This window comes from Mesocricetus auratus, unplaced genomic scaffold (genome assembly GCF_017639785.1).
Source record: "Mesocricetus auratus isolate SY011 unplaced genomic scaffold, BCM_Maur_2.0 Super-Scaffold_100011, whole genome shotgun sequence".
Lineage (NCBI taxonomy): Eukaryota > Metazoa > Chordata > Mammalia > Rodentia > Cricetidae > Mesocricetus > Mesocricetus auratus.
This window is the reverse complement of record NW_024429195.1, coordinates 11,443,790-11,468,840: the sequence shown is the minus strand read 5'-3', so window position 1 is coordinate 11,468,840 and position 25,051 is coordinate 11,443,790. Positions and strand designations below refer to the sequence as shown.

General features: G+C 41.2%; 1 long non-coding RNA gene across 3 annotated transcripts in view; it reads left to right on the top strand.

Annotated features, from left to right (window-relative positions):
* Positions 1-7,508: 7,508 nt before the first annotated feature.
* LOC110342313 overlaps positions 7,509-25,051 on the top strand; it is a 105,244-nt gene continuing 87,701 nt past the window's right edge. For all 3 annotated transcript variants that reach the window (XR_005880339.1, XR_005880337.1, XR_005880338.1), the window contains exons 1-2: positions 7,509-7,730; positions 8,016-8,136. This is a non-coding gene — a long non-coding RNA (uncharacterized LOC110342313). The remainder of the gene's footprint in view (positions 7,731-8,015; positions 8,137-25,051) is intronic.

The following is a 25,051-nucleotide window of genomic DNA, read 5'->3' as shown; positions in this document are numbered from 1 at the left end:
TTCTCCTTAGGTGTAAGCCACTGAAAAGGAATAATAGCATGTTTTTAGACTCTGAATCATGCTTGGAAATGTATTTACTTAGGGGGAAGAAAGAAAAGATTTTTGACAGCAGTTCTCCCTCTGAACTTGAATATTGAGGGGTTTTTTCCCTTTCTCTATGAGAAGTAACAAAGCAGCCACAGAGAGTGTTGGAGTCAAGAAAACTAAAGTAAAAAGAAAACACAACTGTTTATCAAAGGACTATAAATCTGGAGAAACCTGAATACGAGCATTTGTTGAGGGAGAAACCTTTTAGACTCTCTGAATCCCCAGTTCCTACCTAGAGTAATGCCTTGCTTCTAAGGGAAGAACATAGTGCAAACTCATTGCATGAGCTGAAGGGGATTCGACACTAATCTAGAAAGAGAGAGATTTAGAATATATCATTACATCGTGGCTTGGCACCCCAAGCCCCTGCTTCTGCATAAAGGAACTCTGCCCTCCCCGGGCAGATACTATTCCACAGATTGTGGCTAGGTCATGATTTTGCTTATTTACAACTTACAATAACCACACAACAAAATTATTACTATCTTCATTTTATATATATGAAAAAAAGATCAAGAGTTTTAAGCTGTCTAAGGTCATAGAACTAAAATAGGGAACCTTAAGGGACTAAATATTCATGTGCACATGACTCTAATTTCCATTCTGCATCACAGGAATGCTGGAAAACATAAATGCACTATACTCGGTTGGGTGTTTTGTACTTTTTTGGAAATAAAATCCCATTATATATCTAACGTGATTTTTAAAAATATGGTAATAGCATAGCTACTGTGTATATCTTGAAAACTTATGTAATTGGTAAGAGGAGTAAGAAAATATCATCTGCAAATATTCAGTATTTCTCACAGAATTTGCAATGATGCATTTTTATTTTCCAGAGTCCTCCCTCCTCCCAGTCACAGCCATCTGGCTTCTCTCTCCATCTTGCTATCTCTGTAGAGCTAAAGGAACAAACTGATCTGCCGCCCAGAGGAAATCAATCGCTCATTAGTCTCAACATGTGAAGAGGCGATTCTGAGGGCGCGCGCAGCCTTCATGTACTGATGGAGTTGGAAACTCGTATTTACACAACAGAAAGCGTTTTCACGTAGAGAAAGAATGGTGATCCTTGAGTGTGGGACACCATGCTTCAATAAGGAAGCTGGCTCCCTTCACCAAATACAGCTGGGCGCTTCTCTGTCAGGATGCTTCTTTCTGAGAAGGTGGAAGAATTTGTAGAAGGTGCATTTAAAAACTACTGCAGTGGTCTTGAAGGAAACCATCAGAATTTGTGACTGTGAAAACAAAAGCAAGTAGGCAAAAAAGGGGGGGGAGGAAGAAAGTTGCACCCCACTTACAATTTTTTGTTTGTTTGCTTTTCCAGACAGGACTGCTCTATGTAGCAGTCATGGCTGTCCTGTAAACCAGGCTGGGTTCCAACTCACAGAGATCCCCCTGCCTCTGCCTCCCAAGTCCTGGGATTAAAGGCCTGTGCCACCACCACCCAGTGATTTAGTGATTCTTGTATTCACTCATTCAGCCCATACTTAACCTTCCAGATGTTATGCAAGACCAGCGAATAAAAGAGGTGAGAATTCTATCATCATGGAGTATAAAGACAGGACCAAAGCAGAAAATGGTGGCAGTGGAAAGGTAAAATAGGGTGCTGGGATTAAATGTGATTTTTCGGCTGTTATTTCGGTCATCTTTTCTGGGCAAGTGACAGTGAAATAAAGGATAGTTTCCCAGGTGGTGGGGTGCAGTTCTGGAACCCCAGTACTTGCGAAGCTGAGGGAGGAGGGTTGCAGAGTTGAGGTTGGCTTGGGGTACATGGCAAGTAAGACCTTGTCTAACTGGAAAGCAAGAGAGAGTGAGGAGTGGGGGAGAGGAGAAAAGAAAGGAAAAGGAAAGAAAAGGGCTTGACGGGAATACTTAGCTGTGTGCAAATCAGTGAGAAGAAACTTTCTAGAAGAAACCCAGTCCGAAATTCTGAACAAACATCTGAGGATCGGTAAATGTTCCCTCCATGTGCGTATAGTGTGCAGAGGGCATGGGGTGAACTAGGTGGGTTGGTAGAGACCTAATCAGTATAGTTGTGGGGCTCTGTAGGCCAGGGTGAGAGTTCTGGTTTTGATTCTATGTGCTTAACAAAACTGTCGAATGTTTAGAGGTGGCTGAGAGCAGTTCTCTGCTTTTCCTTGCTGTAAGGCAATGCAGTAAGCCACTTTACCAAAAGGAGGCTTATAGGCCCCAAAGTTCTCAAAATTGTGCAAGACATCATGATATGGCAAGGGTCTGAGAGGGAGAGTCGGGGGAGAGACAGAGACACTGAGAACAAGAATGCGTGTCTCTATATGCATGTATGTATATATACACGCATCTGGGTATCTTTCCCTCTTCTTACAGTTATCGGATTGGATCACAAGGACTCCAGTCTGGTGATTGGATCTAGTCCTCATCACTTTTCAAAATCTCCACTGCTAACCCTCACAGTCCCATTAAGTTTTCACTTCCTTATTAGCTCACAGTGAGGATTAAACCTCAGCACATGAGGCCTTGACAGGCACCCAGTCTCTAAGACAGTGTAGGGAATGACTTTCTGAGAAGAACGTAGCTGAAAATAACTTGTAATGGTTGTGCATACTCACTAGTCTTATACAGTATACATCCATTTAATTTTACGTATATTTCATTAAAAAATACATGATCAATGAGAGTATATACTAAAATCTTCAACAGAAACCACTGAAATCATCAGTCAGTTTACCTAACTCTGCTTTTTGTTTGAATTTCTTCAGGTCAGTTAATTTATTCTCCTCATCAAACAAATGAATATTTGCTACATCAACCCACAATACCTAGAGTTTTTACTGCCAACAACCAAAAGCCTCCTAGACACAGTATTTCTTGGTTGTACCGCACATTTCCATTAGCCCCTTTTCCATTGCTGAAGCTGCTGATGTTTTTAGTGATATAATTTCCAGAATGTCAGCTTTACTTCTCTTTCTCTCTGTGCAGAACATATTGCATAGCCTCAGGAAATTGTGCCCAGCTGTAAAAAGGTGTAGGCTATTACATTTTTGTAATTCTCAGTGCGACTTCCATTTCACAAGGATCCCTACTGAGAAATGTCTTTGTTTAAGACACATGGATACCTGGAGTCTTAAAAGCATAAGAAATCTGGCATCTAAAGCTGACAAAAACATGTTTCAGATATTATTACAGTTATATAATAATTGTGCGAGATGAAAGATATTTTAAGATTTACTTTTACATTTCTCCTTGACAATCAGTGTGCTTTAATCACTGCCTGCTATGATAATAAGCTGACATTTACTAAGGGCTCACTGTGTGCCAGGCAATAGCTTCATAAACAGTATCTTAATTTTTCCAAGCATGTACTTCTAACCACTGCTGTATGTGCCAATCAAGTACTGGATACTTTAGGATAATTAGTACTATATGAAGTTGATGGCCTTAATGTAGTCACCCTCAAAGAAGAAAATATACCAAATTGTAGGGGATATTCTTACTGGCATTGTAGTAAGGATCTGGATTTGAGAAGAGTTCAGTGGGAACCCTTGGAGCAATGCAGAGGGGTGTCTTGGTGTGTGCTCTCCAGCCAGCTTCATGAGTTAGGTGTACGTCTTTGCAGATATAAGCTATAGCAGAAAGAACAGCATCTGTCTTCATCAACAAGGGACTTATTGGGGCCCAGAGACCCTAAAAGGAAATTGTTATGGTCAAACTACAAAGGTGGTTGAATAGATAAATGTAGTTGACACCTTACCCCCTACTAAAGACCAAGATAAGACCTGGAGAGGAGATCTCTCAGGGAATGTGACAGACCATCCCTCTCAAACTGTCTTCCAACAGTCTTGTAGGAGACAGAATGAAGGGAAAATAACAAACCTCCTATTGACTTCATGAGCGAAGCAGTCTATTGTCAGAAACATCTCCTTTCTTCCATCCCTTCAAAGCATCCTGGGGCATCTCCAAATCCAGGGAACACATGAGGCTTCTATTTCTTATTTACAGATTTTGGGGAAGAATATAAACTCTGCTACTCCATTCTGGGTCACTGGTCACTGCTGGCAGCAAGTGAGAGAATGAGAATGCAGAATGTGGAGGTGGAAAAGGAGTGGGGAGGGCTTGCGGACTCGTGAAAGGAGCTCACATGCAGACAGAAGCAAGGATGGCACCAGAGAAACAGTAAGGTTGTTGTTTCCAGCCCCTTAACATGGCTCAGACCGGAAAACAAGATCCATGACACGAACAAGGCTGGAGGTGGGAAAAGGGAATGCTAGGCATCCTGTGCCACGAATTTTGTCCTGTAGGATGGAGACACTGTAGACTCATAGCTTTGGTGTTTATACAGTGGAAGTTTAGAGAACAACTTAGTGTCGGTTCTGCTGCCCTGGGGATAAGAACTGGCAGAGATCCTAATGTTGGAATTCACAGATATATGCTCCTTTGAAGACTTCAGGAAAATGCCCTGCTTCCTGTGCAAATCAAGTTTATAGGGAAAGAATCCAATACTTTATTAAAAAATGCAGACTTATTTTTATTTTATGTGTATGGGTGTGTTGTGTGCATACATGTCTGTTACCACTTTGCATGACAGGTGTCTGCAGAGTTATAGATGGTTGTGAGCTGCCATGTAGTACTGGGAATTGAACCCAGGATCCATGAAAGAGCAGCCAGTGCTCTTAGCCATTGAGCATCTCTCCAGCTCCAGGATCCAATGCTTTCACAACTAAGTTCCACACTGTTGATGAAGGTTAAGTCCCCTGAATCAAAGGAGAGAAGAGTTTAAGGAAGTCAAGTAGGTGGCTATCAGTGTAATAGATGTGTAACGTGTATTTTTCCTGCCAGCCACCTAGGTCCCGCTATCTCAGCCCCCAAATAACACACAGGACACTGTAAAATTATGAAGCTGTTGGCTGTTTGTTATGGCTTCTTAATGGTCACCTCTGACTTAATTATTAACCCATACTTACCAATACATATTTTTACAAGGACTTATCTTTCCGAGGACGCCCTCCTGACGCATCCTTTCTTCCTGGGAGATCACATGGCAACTCTCCCCTTTGACTACATTTCCCAGAATCCTCCTGGACTCCTAGTCTCACCTATCTTGCATCCCTATTGGTCAACAGTGCTTTATTCATCAACCAATAAGAAAGACATATTTATAGAATAACATCTCCCATCATAGATGAGATAAATAATAAGAGTTAAGTAAAATATAGGACACATATTTTCAGGGGACAAGACTTCTGGAGGAAAGTAGACAAAGGAGTATGGGTTATAGGGTGTGTGTGTGTGTGTGTGTGTGTGTATGTATGTTGTGCACATGTGTATTATTGTCATTGTTTGAGACAGGACCTGGCTATGGAGCCCTGAATGGCCTCAAACTCCGTATATAGACTAGCATGGCCTGAAACTCACAGAATTCTCCTGCCTTTGGAAGGCTGGTATTAAAGACGTGCACCACCACACCTGGCTTGGGTGCCAGACTTTAACTTGCAAAATTTGGAATTTCTTGGGCCACCGCAACAAGAACAGTGAAGAGTCTCCCAGAACTGGGCTAGGAAAATAGATTTTATATCCAGGAGAAAACACAAACACATTGAAATCACAAGTGTAAATTCTCCAATAACAGGGCTGAAGGTACTTTGCCAGCCAAAGTGCTTTTCTTTGGCCCCTTAAATGCTGTCAGATTCCCTGGCTACATCCTTTCCCTCTCGAATTTTGCCTTAAAGCTTCCTTAATTTTTCTTTTGGGCCTCAACTTAAAATCTATTTCTTTTATTGACATTCTTTCCTCCAAAAGTGGGCAAAGCCTGAAGAAAGAGCATTTCTTTTCTCCCGTGCCTCGGGACTCATTTCCTTGCTCCTTACTTTGAAAATGGCTTTCAGTCCTCACCTGCTTTTACAGCTGACTTGTGAAACAGAGCGTGGCCTTCTCCCTGCACCCATCCTTGAGAGAGGCAGGCAGGGTTTGCCTTTCCCCAGGGAGCTAATCTGTAGAAAGCCATGGTTTGGACAGTGCTGAGTAAGTTCTGTGAGCCGCTATAACCTAGATTTATTATTCACCGTTTGTGTTTATTCCTGCACCCTCACAACATGGATCATGTGTGGATGGTGCATTTCAAGAATGCAAGTACAGAAGGCACACACATTTCCTTAGACTCTCTCTATAACACACACACACACACGTGTGCGCTTATACGAATGGTGTGTGTGTGTGTGTGTGTGTGTGTGTGTGCTCCAAGTGAAAAGACGTAGAGGCAGCTCAGAAGTTTAATAGCACTGGTTCTGGAAAATATTTCAAAGTGTAAGAAAAATACAAGCCTAGTTTTCTGTAATTTAAAATTTAAATATTCCAATTCTATATCTTGGCTATTTTTATCACACTATCTTCATCTTGGCGGAAAAGGAGTAGGATATGAAACATTCATTTGGGGCAGCAACTTGAAACTGATGTTCCAAGTGAACTTGCTTGCTTTCTTGTGATTGTCTTATACTAACAACATGTACAGAACATGTACCAGAGAGAAGTCTGCTTAGAGACCATCCTCCAGGCAACCAAACTTGTTAGAAGGCCTAGACCATGCTTTTCGTTCATCCATCCACTTGACAAGTCCCTTGTCTCCTCCTTCTTATTCTTCAGTTTCTCTGCACTAGAGGGTCTGTGTTCTGCACAGTCTGGGGTGCCCCTAAAAGTCCATGACAATTCTAAGCAGCGTCTTTACTTTGCATTTTGTTTGTACTACATGGCAGGATGAAAAATAAATGTGGACTGCTGGGCATTAATGGTTTTATCCTGCCCCCCTCCACCTTTGTGCTAATCACAGTGGTACATGGGACTTGGGTTGGTTTGCCAGCTCCACAAAGGGTCCCTAGTAGGAATTTAAGACCTCAGTACTTACAAAATTTAAGATGAATTGCAGGTCAAAGGCAAGGATAAGACATGTGTTATATGAAACATTTTCTATCTACAAAGCATAAGTAGTATTTGCTGATTCTTTATTCTCTGGCTTTAAAAAAGTGTCTTCTTATCTATGGGCATGAGGTGATTTGTCATTTATCCAAGTCTTCTTTAGTTTTTAGACAATGTTTTACAGATTTCTCTCAACAAATTCTATGCTTTATCTGCCTCCTGTATTTCAGAAGTATTTTTGATGCTAGCTTAAGTTGAATTATTTTCTTAATTTTATTTTAGGATTCTGTCCGGATTAAAGGCATGTCTTCCTCCCCCAAAGGTCTGGATTAGAAGTGGATCTTCCTAATTCAAATAAAGCAAAAAAAAAAAAAAAGCCTCACAGGTGTGCCCTCCATTTTTGGGTTTTACTTCCTTTCAGATGCAGTCAAGCTGACAATCAAGAATAGCCATCACATGGTATCCTCTCCTCCCCTGGCTCCTACAGCCTTTGCTCCCCTCTCCTGCATGGTTCCCCTATCTCCACCTAGTGTTTAACTCTGGGTCTCTGCATCTGTTCAGCCTGCAGAATCAGCTAAGCGGGGCTCACAGGGCCTCACAGAGGCTGAAGCAGCAAACACGGAGCCTGCATGTGTCTGAGCTTTGCCCTCAGTATACATGCTCTGCTTGGTGTACTTGTGGGACTCCCCACAGTGGGAGTCCTGCACCTGGGACCCTTTTCCTCCTACTGGGTTACCTCAACCAGCCTTGATGTGAAGGTTTGTACCTAATCTTATTGTAACTTATTAGGTCATGCTTGGTGGATATCCCTGGGAGGCCTGCACATTTTTTTAAATAGAGATGTGGAGGAGGAGTGGATCCGGGGGAGAGAGGTGGTGGGGGCCAGGGACAGGGAAGAGTGGAGGAAGAGGAAACTGCAGTTGGGAATTGTGGTGGTTGGAAGGAAAATGGCCCCCAAAGGGAGTGGCGCTATTAGGAGGTGTGGCCTTGTTGGAGGAAGTGTGTCATTGTGGGGGCGGTCTTTGAGGTCTCTTTTGCTCCAGTTCCCTCAGTGTGACTGTGAATCAACTTCCTGTTGCCTGTAAGATGAAGCACCAGCACCGTATCTGCCTGCACGATGCCATGATCCCTGTGTTGATGATAATAGACTGAACTTCTGAAACTGTAAGCAAGTCACCCCGATTAAATATTTTCTTTATAAGAATTGCCATGCTCAAGGTGTGTCTTCAGAGCAAGAAAAACCCTAACTAAGACAAATGTGATGTATCAGAGAAGAATAAACGAGAAAAGAATAACCATCACAATGCTTTTATTTCCAATTTAGGTATTTTCTTAATTTATTTTGGCCCCATAATTTTCTTATCAAGAATTTTCAGGCCCATGTGGGGTAGAAGTAGCAAAGACAGAGAGTCTTGGTTTGTTTCTGAGCTTAGTAAGAGAACTTTGTGTCTTTGATCATCACACACTCTGAGTAAGGCAGTTACCCACAAACTCGCCTTACCAAGTTGAAGGAGAAGGAAACTTTGTATTTTTAGTTTTTGCATTGTTTCCATTGCAAAAATGTGTTGAATTTTGTGAAAATCTTTCAGAGTATTACAATGATTCTATGGGTTAGAGCTTTCATGTCTTGAACTCACTGGATAGTTCAGCTGGTTGTGGCATGTCACCCTTTGTTGGACTCCATATCTCTGTGTCTTGATTCGTAAATAACCACCAGATTTGGTTACTCTGCTCTCTTGAGTTCTTAACTGGTCTTAGTGACAGGACAACTGCATAGTTTTATTGAATGTGCTCCTGGCCTTTCTTTCTTCCTTTCTTTAATGCTTTCCTTGGTTCCTTCTTTCTTGGGGAAATTTCATGAAGCATTGCTGGCAAATTTTCTTCAAACCTTTGCCAAAATTGAGTAGGTAAGTCACAAGGTTTTGTTACCTTTTCCTGTTGTGATTAAAATGCTCTGGCAAAAGCCACTTAAGGGGAAAGTGATGATTTTGCTCACCGTTTGAGGGGACAGTTTGTTAAGGTGGGGAAGTCCTGAAAGAAACTGGAGGCAGGTGGTCACGTTGCATCTGTAGCTCGGAAGCAGGATCAATGAATGTCAGTTTGTGGCTTGCTATACAGTTCAGGACTCAAGCCCTCAGAATCACACTGCTTGCTTCTAGTGTGGGTTCTCAACCCTCAATAAACCAAATTAACACCATTCCTCACACGTGTGCACAGAGGCTAACCAATCCCACACAGGAGATTTCAGAGCCTGTCAAGTTGACAGTTAACACTAACTATCATGCTATCTGATTCTGGCCTTTCTTTGTAAGGAGTGCTTTTGATTCCTAATTCAGAATCTTGTTACACTGTGATTGTGTGCTTTTGTTTCATTATGGAGTTTGAATTTGTCGTTTTTTTCTCCAGTTATGTGCTTTGCCTTCATACCATGTTTATGATATTGCATCATACTGCATCCTGTCTGCCAGTTCGTCAGTAATAATCTCTTTATGCTTTTAAAGAAATAATTTGAGTATCTTTTTTAATTGGTCAGTCTGGGTAAAGAATTGCAAAGTACCAACTCCCAATTTTCTTTTCTTATTCCTGCTCTAATCTTTATTCTTTTTTATGCACGTTTTATTTTTTTCTTTTTCTTTTTCTTTTTCTTTTCTTTTCTTTTTTTTTTTTTTTGGTTTTTACAAGACAGGGATTCTCTGTATTGTTTTGGAGGCTGTGGGTCCAGCCTGGCCTCGAACTCACAGAGATCCACCTGCCTCTGCCTCCAGAGTGCTGGGATTAAAGGCATGCGCCACCACCGCCCAGCTAAATATTTTTTATTTAACTTTTTACACATGTCACTCTCAGTTCCTCTCCCCTCCGCCCCCACCCCCCAATTCTCCCAACTCCTCACCCCCACTCCATCCCCCCTCCGCTCCCCAGGGAGGGCAAGGGCTTCCATGAGGAATTTTCAGAGTCTGTCACATCATCCCGGGAAGGGCCTAGGTTCTTCCCCATGTGTCCAGGCTGAGAGAGCATCCCTCCACGTGATATGGGTTCCCAGAGTCCATCTGAATGCCCGGAATAAATACTTACGGATTTCTCTGACTTCATTGCATTGGCTTCACCCAATATTTTTGTACTTTTTTCCTTAGTGTCTTTACTCAGCATCTTCTCACTTAGTTAAATTTCAACTATTTGGGAGTGTACTGTTTAATTTCCATTGACTTGGGATTTCCCCAAGTTTCCTACCTTCATCCTGTTGAGGACCAGAGAACATGCTTTATATAATCTCAACTTTTTAGACTTAGTCAAGTCTTTCGTGACCCATTAGATGGACTTTCCTGGGAATGTTCCCTGTGAAAGCACAGCCATCTGAGCAGAATGTGGCATCTCCCGTTACTGACAGTAGTGCCCCCTAATCCACATGAATGCTTTTTGTGATCATTTATACTATATGATGCTAATAGCTATTCTGTCACTTTTCTGACAATGGTTGACATAATGTTTCTTTACAGCCTCTGAACGTGTTTATGTCTTTGACTCTAGAGTGTGTCTATTGTGGGCAGCTTTATAGTTAGATCTTATATGTGTGTTTTACCTGTCTTTGCCTTTTGATTAGAACGTTTGCATTGGCTTTTCATCTTTATTGTGGTAGAATTCACAAAAGTTATATATTCATAAAATATAAGGTATGATGTTTTACATATACACAAACAAAATGCTTACCATAACCTTATCAATAAGTCCATTCTATAGTTGGTCCACTTTTTACGGTGATGACACTTAAGATCTTCCAAGTCTCAAGAATGCAAAACATTTATTAATGAGAGTATAATAAAGCAGTGTCACCATGCTGTACACTAGACCTTTAGAACTTACTCATCCTGTGTAACTGAGACCTTGTAACCTCTGACAACCACCTTCACATCCCCACCCCAACCCTGGAACTGACTGGTCTGTGAGTTTTCCAAATTCTATATTTAAGTGTCAGTATACAGTATTCATTTTTCTTTGCCTGGATTATGTCATTTAGCTTAATGCCCACAAGTTTTATCTGTGTCACAATTTACAGAGATTTCCTTTATTATGAAGTAGTGAATAGTGTTACATGCCTTTTGGAAATGTGTATACATATTTTTCTCATGCATTCATCCATTGATGGGCATGTTTGCTGACTATATCTTGTCTATTATTAGTGATGCTATGATTGACGCTAGGGTTGAACAGCTTCTGTATGCTGATTTTATTTCCTTTTGATATATCTCCAGCGTTGAGATTAATGGGTTGTATAGAAATGCTAGTTTGATTTTTTTCTAGAATCCCTGTAAAATTTTACATGATGGGCATACTAATGTGAATTCTGACCATCACTGTACAGGATTCCCTTTTCTCCATATCCTCAGCAGTGAACACTTACTGTTATCTCCTTGTCTTACTAATGACCATCTGACAGACCTGATGCAACTTCTCATGGTCTTATTTTTGTTTTGTTAATGACTACTAATGTTGAATATTTATCACATACATATTTACTGTTTGCATCTCTTCTTTTGAAATGTTTATTAAGGTTATCCATTTTGTACATATTTGTTTTTTTAATGTGCCTACATGTATGCACATGTACTATATGCATCCTGGTGCCCACAGAGGTTCCAAAAGGATGTTAGAACCATTGGAATTAGAAGTACAGATGGTTGTGAGCTGTCATGTAGGTGCTGGGGCCTGAACCCGGGTCCTCTGCAGGAATAGTAAGTGCTCTTAATCGTTGAGCCATCTCTCCGGCCTCTATTTATAAATGTTAAAAACCCGATGATTTGTTTTCTTGCTTCTGGATTGTGGTACTTCTTTATACATTTTGAATTCCTATATGGTGTAAGATTTGCAAATGTTTTCTGCCATTTGTTGATTATTCCTCACTCTGTCTTTTCCTTGTCTGTATGGGAGAAGCCTTTTACCGTAATGTGATGCCACTGTGTTCTGAAATCTTATTTCATAGGTTTATTAGTTCTGACAGTACTGTCAATAAAGGCTTTATGGTGTCTCCATAAAGCTGCGACAGTCTCTGTCTGCTTCAGCAGACTCTGTTTTTGTTCTTATACTCTCATTTGGATCCTATTTATTTCCTTTTCTTTCTCTTTCTTTATTTTTTTACCCAGTTTCTCTACCTAGGACTTCCAGTATGATGTCAAATAGAAATTTAAAGGGTAGCTCCTTGATTTCTTTCCATGCCTTACATAATTTTTTCCTCTCGGGCTTTCACCAGTGAGTGTAATGTCAAGTTAATGAGACCAAGCCTGATTGTACTAAGGATCATGTGAGCTAGTGACATGTACCCTGCATATGCTGAGGCTCTAGTGGGTTAGTGACATGCAGCCTGCCTTACGTTGAGGCACACATAGGTTAGTGACATGTACACTGCATTATAATGAGAATCAATGTGCTTTAGTGACATGTACCCTGCATTATGATGAGGCACATGTGAGTTAGTGACATGTAGCCTACATTATGATGAGGCACACATGGCTTAGTGACATGTACCCTGCATTATAATGAGAATCAATGTGCTTTAGTGACATGTACCCTGCATTATGATGAGGCACATGTGAGTTAGTGACATGTAGCCTACATTATGATGAGGCACACATGGCTTAGTGACATGTACCCTGCATTATAATGAGAATCAATGTGCTTTAGTGACATGTACCCTGCATTATGATGAGGCACATGTGAGTTAGTGACATGTAGCCTACATTATGATGAGGCACACATGGCTTAGTGACATGTACCCTGCATTATAATGAGAATCAATGTGCTTTAGTGACATGTACCCTGCATTATGATGAGGCACATGTGAGTTAGTGACATGTAGCCTACATTATGATGAGGCACACATGGCTTAGTGACATGTACCCTGCATTATAATGAGAATCAATGTGCTTTAGTGACATGTACCCTGCATTATGATGAGGCACATGTGAGTTAGTGACATGTAGCCTACATTATGATGAGGCACACATGGCTTAGTGACATGTACCCTGCATTATAATGAGAATCAATGTGCTTTAGTGACATGTACCCTGCATTATGATGAGGCACATGTGAGTTAGTGACATGTAGCCTACATTATGATGAGGCACACATGGCTTAGTGACATGTACCCTGCATTATAATGAGAATCAATGTGCTTTAGTGACATGTACCCTGCATTATGATGAGGCACATGTGAGTTAGTGACATGTAGCCTACATTATGATGAGGCACACATGGCTTAGTGACATGTACCCTGCATTATAATGAGAATCAATGTGCTTTAGTGACATGTACCCTGCATTATGATGAGGCACATGTGAGTTAGTGACATGTAGCCTACATTATGATGAGGCACACATGGCTTAGTGACATGTACCCTGCATTATAATGAGAATCAATGTGCTTTAGTGACATGTACCCTGCATTATGATGAGGCACATGTGAGTTAGTGACATGTAGCCTACATTATGATGAGGCACACATGGCTTAGTGACATGTACCCTGCATTATAATGAGAATCAATGTGCTTTAGTGACATGTACCCTGCATTATGATGAGGCACATGTGAGTTAGTGACATGTAGCCTACATTATGATGAGGCACACATGGCTTAGTGACATGTACCCTGCATTATAATGAGAATCAATGTGCTTTAGTGACATGTACCCTGCATTATGATGAGGCACATGTGAGTTAGTGACATGTAGCCTACATTATGATGAGGCACACATGGCTTAGTGACATGTACCCTGCATTATAATGAGAATCAATGTGCTTTAGTGACATGTACCCTGCATTATGATGAGGCACATGTGAGTTAGTGACATGTAGCCTACATTATGATGAGGCACACATGGCTTAGTGACATGTACCCTGCATTATAATGAGAATCAATGTGCTTTAGTGACATGTACCCTGCATTATGATGAGGCACATGTGAGTTAGTGACATGTAGCCTACATTATGATGAGGCACACATGGCTTAGTGACATGTACCCTGCATTATAATGAGAATCAATGTGCTTTAGTGACATGTACCCTGCATTATGATGAGGCACATGTGAGTTAGTGACATGTAGCCTACATTATGATGAGGCACACATGGCTTAGTGACATGTACCCTGCATTATAATGAGAATCAATGTGCTTTAGTGACATGTACCCTGCATTATGATGAGGCACATGTGAGTTAGTGACATGTAGCCTACATTATGATGAGGCACACATGGCTTAGTGACATGTACCCTGCATTATAATGAGAATCAATGTGCTTTAGTGACATGTACCCTGCATTATGATGAGGCACATGTGAGTTAGTGACATGTAGCCTACATTATGATGAGGCACACATGGCTTAGTGACATGTACCCTGCATTATAATGAGAATCAATGTGCTTTAGTGACATGTACCCTGCATTATGATGAGGCACATGTGAGTTAGTGACATGTAGCCTACATTATGATGAGGCACACATGGCTTAGTGACATGTACCCTGCATTATAATGAGAATCAATGTGCTTTAGTGACATGTACCCTGCATTATGATGAGGCACATGTGAGTTAGTGACATGTAGCCTACATTATGATGAGGCACACATGGCTTAGTGACATGTACCCTGCATTATAATGAGAATCAATGTGCTTTAGTGACATGTACCCTGCATTATGATGAGGCACATGTGAGTTAGTGACATGTAGCCTACATTATGATGAGGCACACATGGCTTAGTGACATGTACCCTGCATTATAATGAGAATCAATGTGCTTTAGTGACATGTACCCTGCATTATGATGAGGCACATGTGAGTTAGTGACATGTAGCCTACATTATGATGAGGCACACATGGCTTAGTGACATGTACCCTGCATTATAATGAGAATCAATGTGCTTTAGTGACATGTACCCTGCATTATGATGAGGCACATGTGAGTTAGTGACATGTAGCCTACATTATGATGAGGCACACATGGCTTAGTGACATGTACCCTGCATTATAATGAGAATCAATGTGCTTTAGTGACATGTACCCTGCATTATGATGAGGCACATGTGAGTTAGTGACATGTAGCCTACATTATGATGAGGCACACATGGCTTAGTGACATGTACCCTGCATTATAATGAGAATCAATGTGCTTTAGTGACATGTACCCTGCATTATGATGAGGCACATGTGAGTTAGTGACATGTAGCCTACATTATGATGAGGCACACATGGCTTAGTGACATGTACCCTGCATTATAATGAGAATCAATGTGCTTTAGTGACATGTACCCTGCATTATGATGAGGCACATGTGAGTTAGTGACATGTAGCCTACATTATGATGAGGCACACATGGGTTAGTGACATGTACCCTGCATTATAATGAGAATCAATGTGCTTTAGTGACATGTACCCTGCATTATGATGAGGCACATGTGAGTTAGTGACATGTAGCCTACATTATGATGAGGCACACATGGCTTAGTGACATGTACCCTGCATTATAATGAGAATCAATGTGCTTTAGTGACATGTACCCTGCATTATGATGAGGCACATGTGAGTTAGTGACATGTAGCCTACATTATGATGAGGCACACATGGCTTAGTGACATGTACCCTGCATTATAATGAGAATCAATGTGCTTTAGTGACATGTACCCTGCATTATGATGAGGCACATGTGAGTTAGTGACATGTAGCCTACATTATGATGAGGCACACATGGCTTAGTGACATGTACCCTGCATTATAATGAGAATCAATGTGCTTTAGTGACATGTACCCTGCATTATGATGAGGCACATGTGAGTTAGTGACATGTAGCCTACATTATGATGAGGCACACATGGCTTAGTGACATGTACCCTGCATTATAATGAGAATCAATGTGCTTTAGTGACATGTACCCTGCATTATGATGAGGCACATGTGAGTTAGTGACATGTAGCCTACATTATGATGAGGCACACATGGCTTAGTGACATGTACCCTGCATTATAATGAGAATCAATGTGCTTTAGTGACATGTACCCTGCATTATGATGAGGCACATGTGAGTTAGTGACATGTAGCCTACATTATGATGAGGCACACATGGCTTAGTGACATGTACCCTGCATTATAATGAGAATCAATGTGCTTTAGTGACATGTACCCTGCATTATGATGAGGCACATGTGAGTTAGTGACATGTAGCCTACATTATGATGAGGCACACATGGCTTAGTGACATGTACCCTGCATTATAATGAGAATCAATGTGCTTTAGTGACATGTACCCTGCATTATGATGAGGCACATGTGAGTTAGTGACATGTAGCCTACATTATGATGAGGCACACATGGCTTAGTGACATGTACCCTGCATTATAATGAGAATCAATGTGCTTTAGTGACATGTACCCTGCATTATGATGAGGCACATGTGAGTTAGTGACATGTAGCCTACATTATGATGAGGCACACATGGCTTAGTGACATGTACCCTGCATTATAATGAGAATCAATGTGCTTTAGTGACATGTACCCTGCATTATGATGAGGCACATGTGAGTTAGTGACATGTAGCCTACATTATGATGAGGCACACATGGCTTAGTGACATGTACCCTGCATTATAATGAGAATCAATGTGCTTTAGTGACATGTACCCTGCATTATGATGAGAATCAATGTGCTTTAGTGACATGTACCCTGCATTATGATGAGGCACATGTGAGTTAGTGACATGTAGCCTACATTATGATGAGGCACACATGGCTTAGTGACATGTACCCTGCATTATAATGAGAATCAATGTGCTTTAGTGACATGTACCCTGCATTATGATGAGGCACATGTGAGTTAGTGACATGTAGCCTACATTATGATGAGGCACACATGGCTTAGTGACATGTACCCTGCATTATAATGAGAATCAATGTGCTTTAGTGACATGTACCCTGCATTATGATGAGGCACATGTGAGTTAGTGACATGTAGCCTACATTATGATGAGGCACACATGGCTTAGTGACATGTACCCTGCATTATAATGAGAATCAATGTGCTTTAGTGACATGTACCCTGCATTATGATGAGGCACATGTGAGTTAGTGACATGTAGCCTACATTATGATGAGGCACACATGGCTTAGTGACATGTACCCTGCATTATAATGAGAATCAATGTGCTTTAGTGACATGTACCCTGCATTATGATGAGGCACATGTGAGTTAGTGACATGTAGCCTACATTATGATGAGGCACACATGGCTTAGTGACATGTACCCTGCATTATAATGAGAATCAATGTGCTTTAGTGACATGTACCCTGCATTATGATGAGGCACATGTGAGTTAGTGACATGTAGCCTACATTATGATGAGGCACACATGGCTTAGTGACATGTACCCTGCATTATAATGAGAATCAATGTGCTTTAGTGACATGTACCCTGCATTATGATGAGGCACATGTGAGTTAGTGACATGTAGCCTACATTATGATGAGGCACACATGGCTTAGTGACATGTACCCTGCATTATAATGAGAATCAATGTGCTTTAGTGACATGTACCCTGCATTATGATGAGGCACATGTGAGTTAGTGACATGTAGCCTACATTATGATGAGGCACACATGGCTTAGTGACATGTACCCTGCATTATGATGAGAATCAATGTGCTTTAGTGACATGTACCCTGCATTATAATGAGAATCAATGTGCTTTAGTGACATGTACCCTGCATTATGATGAGGCACATGTGAGTTAGTGACATGTAGCCTACATTATGATGAGGCACACATGGCTTTAGTGACATGTACCCTGCATTATAATGAGAATCAATGTGCTTTAGTGACATGTACCCTGCATTATGATGAGGCACATGTGAGTTAGTGACATGTAGCCTACATTATGATGAGGCACACATGGCTTAGTGACATGTACCCTGCATTATAATGAGAATCAATGTGCTTTAGTGACATGTACCCTGCATTATGATGAGGCACATGTGAGTTAGTGACATGTAGCCTACATTATGATGAGGCACACATGGCTTAGTGACATGTACCCTGCATTATAATGAGAATCAATGTGCTTTAGTGACATGTACCCTGCATTATGATGAGGCACATGTGAGTTAGTGACATGTAGCCTACATTATGATGAGGCACACATGGCTTAGTGACATGTACCCTGCATTATAATGAGAATCAATGTGCTTTAGTGACATGTACCCTGCATTATGATGAGGCACATGTGAGTTAGTGACATGTAGCCTACATTATGATGAGGCACACATGGCTTAGTGACATGTACCCTGCATTATAATGAGAATCAATGTGCTTTAGTGACATGTACCCTGCATTATGATGAGGCACATGTGAGTTAGTGACATGTAGCCTACATTATGATGAGGCACACATGGCTTAGTGACATGTACCCTGCATTATAATGAGAATCAATGTGCTTTAGTGACATGTACCCTGCATTATGATGAGGCACATGTGAGTTAGTGACATGTAGCCTACATTATGATGAGGCACACATGGCTTAGTGACATGTACCCTGCATTATAATGAGAATCAATGTGCTTTAGTGACATGTACCCTGCATTATGATGAGGCACATGTGAGTTAGTGACATGTAGCCTACATTATGATGAGGCACACATGGCTTAGTGACATGTACCCTGCATTATAATGAGAATCAATGTGCTTTAGTGACATGTACCCTGCATTATGATGAGGCACATGTGAGTTAGTGACATGTAGCCTACATTATGATGAGGCACACATGGCTTAGTGACATGTACCCTGCATTATAATGAGAATCAATGTGCTTTAGTGACATGTACCCTGCATTATGATGAGGCACATGTGAGTTAGTGACATGTAGCCTACATTATGATGAGGCACACATGGCTTAGTGACATGTACCCTGCATTATAATGAGAATCAATGTGCTTTAGTGACATGTACCCTGCATTATGATGAGGCACATGTGAGTTAGTGACATGTAGCCTACATTATGATGAGGCACACATGGCTTAGTGACATGTACCCTGCATTATAATGAGAATCAATGTGCTTTAGTGACATGTACCCTGCATTATAATGAGAATCAATGTGCTTTAGTGACATGTACCCTGCATTATAATGAGAATCAATGTGCTTTAGTGACATGTACCCTGCATTATGATGAGGCACATGTGAGTTAGTGACATGTAGCCTGCATTATGATGAGGCACACATGGCTTAGTGACATGTACCCTGCATTATAATGAGAATCAATGTGCTTTAGTGACATGTACCCTGCATTATAATGAGAATCAATGTGCTTTAGTGACATGTACCCTGCATTATAATGAGAATCAATGTGCTTTAGTGACATGTACCCTGCATTATGATGAGGCACATGTGAGTTAGTGACATGTAGCCTACATTATGATGAGGCACACATGGCTTAGTGACATGTACCCTGCATTATAATGAGAATCAATGTGCTTTAGTGACATGTACCCTGCATTATGATGAGGCACATGTGAGTTAGTGACATGTAGCCTACATTATGATGAGGCACACATGGCTTAGTGACATGTACCCTGCATTATAATGAGAATCAATGTGCTTTAGTGACATGTACCCTGCATTATGATGAGGCACATGTGAGTTAGTGACATGTAGCCTACATTATGATGAGGCACACATGGCTTAGTGACATGTACCCTGCATTATAATGAGAATCAATGTGCTTTAGTGACATGTACCCTGCATTATGATGAGGCACATGTGAGTTAGTGACATGTAGCCTACATTATGATGAGGCACACATGGCTTAGTGACATGTACCCTGCATTATAATGAGAATCAATGTGCTTTAGTGACATGTACCCTGCATTATGATGAGGCACATGTGAGTTAGTGACATGTAGCCTACATTGTACTAAGGTTTATTACTCTTATACTAAATTCTTTGGGACTTTTTATCACAGTGACTTTGACTTTTGCCAAATCCTTTTCCATCACATATTTTAATCTTTTATGTTGTAAATGCTTTGCATTACATTTGGTTGTATATGCTGAACCACCCTTGCTTCCCATGGAGACGTACATTTGACAGAGTTGATTGTTCTTTTGATGTGCTGCTAAAATCACTTGGCTAGTACAGATGGTCCCTTGTTTGTGAGGGTTTAGATTACAGTCTCCAATCTTAGTGGCGTAAGAGTGACACATGTTTAGCAGACACTAAAGATTGGCTTTTTGATCTTTTCCAAAGCAGTACAGTCATCTTTCCCAGTGCTAGGCAGGGACAGCAAGACACAGCTTGCCACCAGCTACGTTCTGTGTAAAGTTCAGATATGCGGTTTTGTAGGTCAGTGTAGTAAATGCACTTTAAACATGTGATATTTTTAAATGTGGATGCCTGGGTAACATACAATTATCATACATTGAGCAGTAGCTATATTTGTGATGCTCTTCACATTCTTGTCCAACAGGAATACTGATACAATTTTTTTCTTATAGTGTCTTGTCTGACTTTGGGGTCAGGTAAATGCCAGCCCTGTAGTTTTGGAAAATTCCATTTTCTTACCTTTGGGATGATTTTGAAAGATGGGCATTCATTTTTCTGTAAGGCGTAGATAGATTTTGCTTATGTAGCCACTGGGCTGGTGGATATTCTCTGCTGGAATTTTTTTTACTATGCTTTTGGCTTTATTGAAGCTTGCTGTAAAGGATCATATGCTGAGGATACTTTTACATTCTCTAATAACACGGTTTCACTCAATTCTAGTTTTGATTTATGCTCCAAATGAAAGTAATATAGCTCGTATGATAAATTTCTCTGTAGTGTAGTAAGAAAATTACTTGTGTGTCATTGTGATCATTATGGATCTTTCCTTTGCATGGCGCTGTAATGATGACATACACTCCGTCTTCCCTGAAAGAGCTCCTTGAGTGATAACGATCAGTCGTGCATACCTTGCAAATAGAAATAACCATGTTTGCATGTGTCCAAATTACTTCTCTCTTTCCAGGTAGGAGTAACAAGGATAAATAAACAGAAAAACAGAAAGGACAGCCTTTTGTCTTCTTTTCAGTAAGCCTCAGGCCTTACCCAAAGGCGACAAATTCAGTGAAGAAATTCTGAGCTCAAAAGCCAAGTAATTTTCTCTCTGTGACCCAAGAACATACTTGCATACACAGTAGGAGAGCATAATGGTGTGAGCATACTTGGACATATAGTAGCACCTTCTCACCATATAAAATATGTGATTATATATATGTATATATGTATATGTATGTTTTTCTTCATTACTTTGGTTCTTTTTGTTTTACATTTTTTTGGGAAGGACTTGGACTTTATTATAATGGAGAGCAAAGTTCATGGCAGAGTTGGAAGCATGGAATTATATATTTTGAAAAGAATCACCACTGTGTGAAGACTACTCATGAGATAGGAAGGGATGGGAGGAGTAGTAGCAGTAACCACAGACCTAAATAGACATTGTTTTACATTTTTATTTATCATTTTTGGGTTTTTGAGGTGGAGTTTTTAAATTAAGTTTGCTTATTCATTTTACATCATGACCACAGTTTCCCTTCCCTCTTCTCCTCCCCTTTCCTCCCCTCATCTTCTTCCCCACTCAACCCACTCCACTTATGTTTCTGTTCAGAAAGGGGCGGGCCTCCCATGGCTATCAACAAAGCTTGGCATGCCAAGTGTCAGTCAGACTAAGAACCTCCTCTTGTATTTAGGCTGGGCAAGGCAATCTAGTACAAGGAATAGTTTCTCAAGAGCCAACCACAGTGTGCGGGACAGCTCCTGCTACCAATGTTAGGAGTCTCAAAACTAGACCAAGCTACACAACTGATGTATGCATGTGTGTATGTATGTATGTATGTATGTATGTATGTATGTATGCATGTGAGAAGGAGAAGAGAAGAGAGAGAGAGAGAGAGAGAGAGACAGAGAGAGACGGAGGCAGAGAGAGACAGAGAGAGAGACAGAGAGAGAGACAGAGAGAGAGAGAGCGCTTAGGTCAGTCCCATGTGGGCTCCCTGGTTGTTGGCTCATACTCTGAGTTCCTATGGGCCAGTTAGTTGTTTCTGTGGGGTTTCATGTGATGCTCTTGACTCCTCTGGCTCTTACAATCCATCCTTTTTCTCTTTCATAGGGTTCTTCCATCTTGGCCTAATGTTTGGCTGTGGGTCGCTCTCATCTGTGTCCATTAGTTACTGGGCAAAGTCTCTCTGATGACAATTGGAGTAGTTACTAATCTGATTACAGGAGGTGGCCAGTTCAGACCACTATTGCTAGGAGTCTTAGCTGGGGTCGTCCTGATAGATTTTTGGGAGTTTCCCATGTATCGTATTTCTACTCGAGCTGGAAATACAACCCTCCTTCCAGTCATGTCTTTCAGTACTCTCCCCTTCCCCTCACCCCCAACCTGGTCCCCCAAGATCCCATCTCCACTTGTTGCCAGTTCAACCAGGAGATTTCTTCTTGTTCCCCTTCCCAGGGAAATCTATATCCCTACCCCCTCTTGAATTCTCCTTTTTACCTAGCCACTCTGGGTCTGTGGATTATAGTATGGCTGTCCTTTACAGCTAATATCCACTTATGAATGAGTACATACCATGTTTGTTTTTCTGTGTCTGGGTTACCTCACCCAGGATAATTTAAAAAAAATTTATTTTAATTTTAAATAGCTTGTTTTACATGTCAATCCCAGTTCCCTCTCCCTCCCCTCCTCCCACACCCTCCCATCCCCCCCCAGCCTCCCACCCTATTGCCAATTCCTTCCACATAGGGGATATCTAGAGTCTGTCATTTCACTCCGGGTAGGGTCCAGGCACTCCCCCTAAGAGTCCAGGCTGAGAGAGCATCCCTCTTTGTGCTATGGACACACGATGTCTGTTTGTATTCCAGGGATAAACACTGATCCATTGCTCAGGGCCCCATAGGTTGCTCAGGCCTTCTCATTGACACTCACATTCGGGAGTTCCGGATCAATCCCATGCTGGCCTCCCTGCTGTTGGTCTGGGGTCCAAGAGCTCTCCCCTGTTCAGATCAGCTGTGTCTGCTGGTTTTGCCAGCCCATTCTTTGCCAATTTGCTCATTGATCCTCTCTCTCTGTCACTGGGTTCCTTGGGTTCAGTTCAGTGTTTAACTGTGGGTGTTTGCCTCTGCTTCCATCAGTCACTGGATGAAGGCTCCTGGATGGTTATAGACATCAAGTTCATTATCAGGAATGGGCATTCGAGGTGGTCTCTCCACTATTGCTTAGCTTGCCAATTGGTGTCATCCCTTTAGATCACTAGAGGTCACACTGGTGCCTGATCTGTCTTCGAACCTATGATTCCCTCTTCCCCCTATTCTACACCCCCTCAACCTTCCTGTTCTCCCATGACCTAGTCTCTCTTCCTCTTCTCCCCCTCTCTTCTTCCCAGCTCCCACTCCCCCCCAACCCCTCGCCGTGTTCCCCATCTGTTCAGAGGATCTTGTCTCAATCCTCTTCTCTTGGGTACTATGCATATCTTTTAGGTTCTTTCCTGTTTCCCAGACTCTCTATCAGTGGAAGGGCAGACTGGCACTATCCTGATCCATGTCTAAAATCCATATATGAGTGAGTACATACCATGTTTGTCTTTTTGTGACTGGGTTACCTCCCTCAGGATGGTTTCTTCCAGTGCTATCCATTTACCTGCAAATTTCAAGATTCCATTGTTTTTTTTTTCTGCTGAGTAATACTCCATTGTGTAAATGTACCACATTTTCTCTATCCACTCTTAGTTGAGGGGCATCTAGGTTGCTTCCAGTTTCTGGCTATTACAAATAATGCTGCTATGAACATAGTGGAGCAGATGCCCTTGTTGTATGAATTTACCTCATTTGGATAGATGCCTAAGAGGGGAATTGCTGGGTCTTGTGGTAGATTAATTCCCATTTTCCTGAGGAATCTCCTTACTGCTTTCCAAAGTGGCACTCTCACCAGCAGTGGAGGAGTGTTCCCTCTCTCCACATCCTCTCCAGCATAAATTGTCTTTGGTGTTTTTGATTTTAGCCATTCTGACAAGAGTAAGATGGTATCTCAGCATTGTTTTGATTTGCATTTCCCTGATGGCTAAGGATATTGAGCATTTTCTTAAGTGTCTCTTGGCCATTTTAGCCTCCTCCATTGAGAATTCTCTATTTAGATCTGTACCCCACCTTTTAATGGGATCCTTTGGTGTTTTGGAGACTAGCTTCTTGAGTTCTTTGCAAATTTTGGAGATTAGCCCTCTGTCAGATGTGGGGTTAGTGAATATCTTTCCCCATTCTGTGACTGCCTTTTTGTCTTGTTGACTGTGTCCTTTGCCTTACAGAAGCTACTCAGTTTCAGGAGGTCCCATTTGTTAATTGTTGATCTCAATGTTTGTGCCACTGGTGTTATGTTCAGGAAGTTGTCTCCTGTACCAACTCTTTGAAGAGTATCTCCCACTTTCTCTTCTAAAAGTTTCAGTGTGGCTGGATTTATGTTGAGATCTTTGATCCATTTGGACTTAAGTTTTGTACAAGGTGATAAACATGGATCTATCTTCAGTCTTCTACATGTCAGCCTCCAGTTATGCCAGCACCATTTGTTGAAGATGCTTTCTTTTTTCCATTGTATAGTTTTAGCTTCTTTGTCAAAAATCAAGTATTCATAGGTGTGTGGGTTAAAATTAGGGCTTTTGACTCAGTTCCATTGGTCTACCTGCCTATTTTTGTGCCAATACCAAGCTGTCTTCAGGACTATAGCTCTATAATAGAGCTTGAAGTCAGGTATGGTGATTCCTCCTGAAGTCCCTTTATTGTATAGAGTTGTTTTAGCTATCCTGGGCCTTTTGTTCTTCCATATAAAGTTGATTATTGTTCTTTCCAGGTCCTTGAAGAATTGTGATGGAATTTTGATAGGGATTGCATTGAATCTGTAGACTGCTTTTGGCAAGATTGCCATTTTTATTATGTTGATCCTACCAATCCAAGAGCATGGGAGATCTTTCCATTTTCTGGTATCCTCTTTGATTTCTTTCTTTAAGGACTCAAAGTTCTTGATATACAGGTCT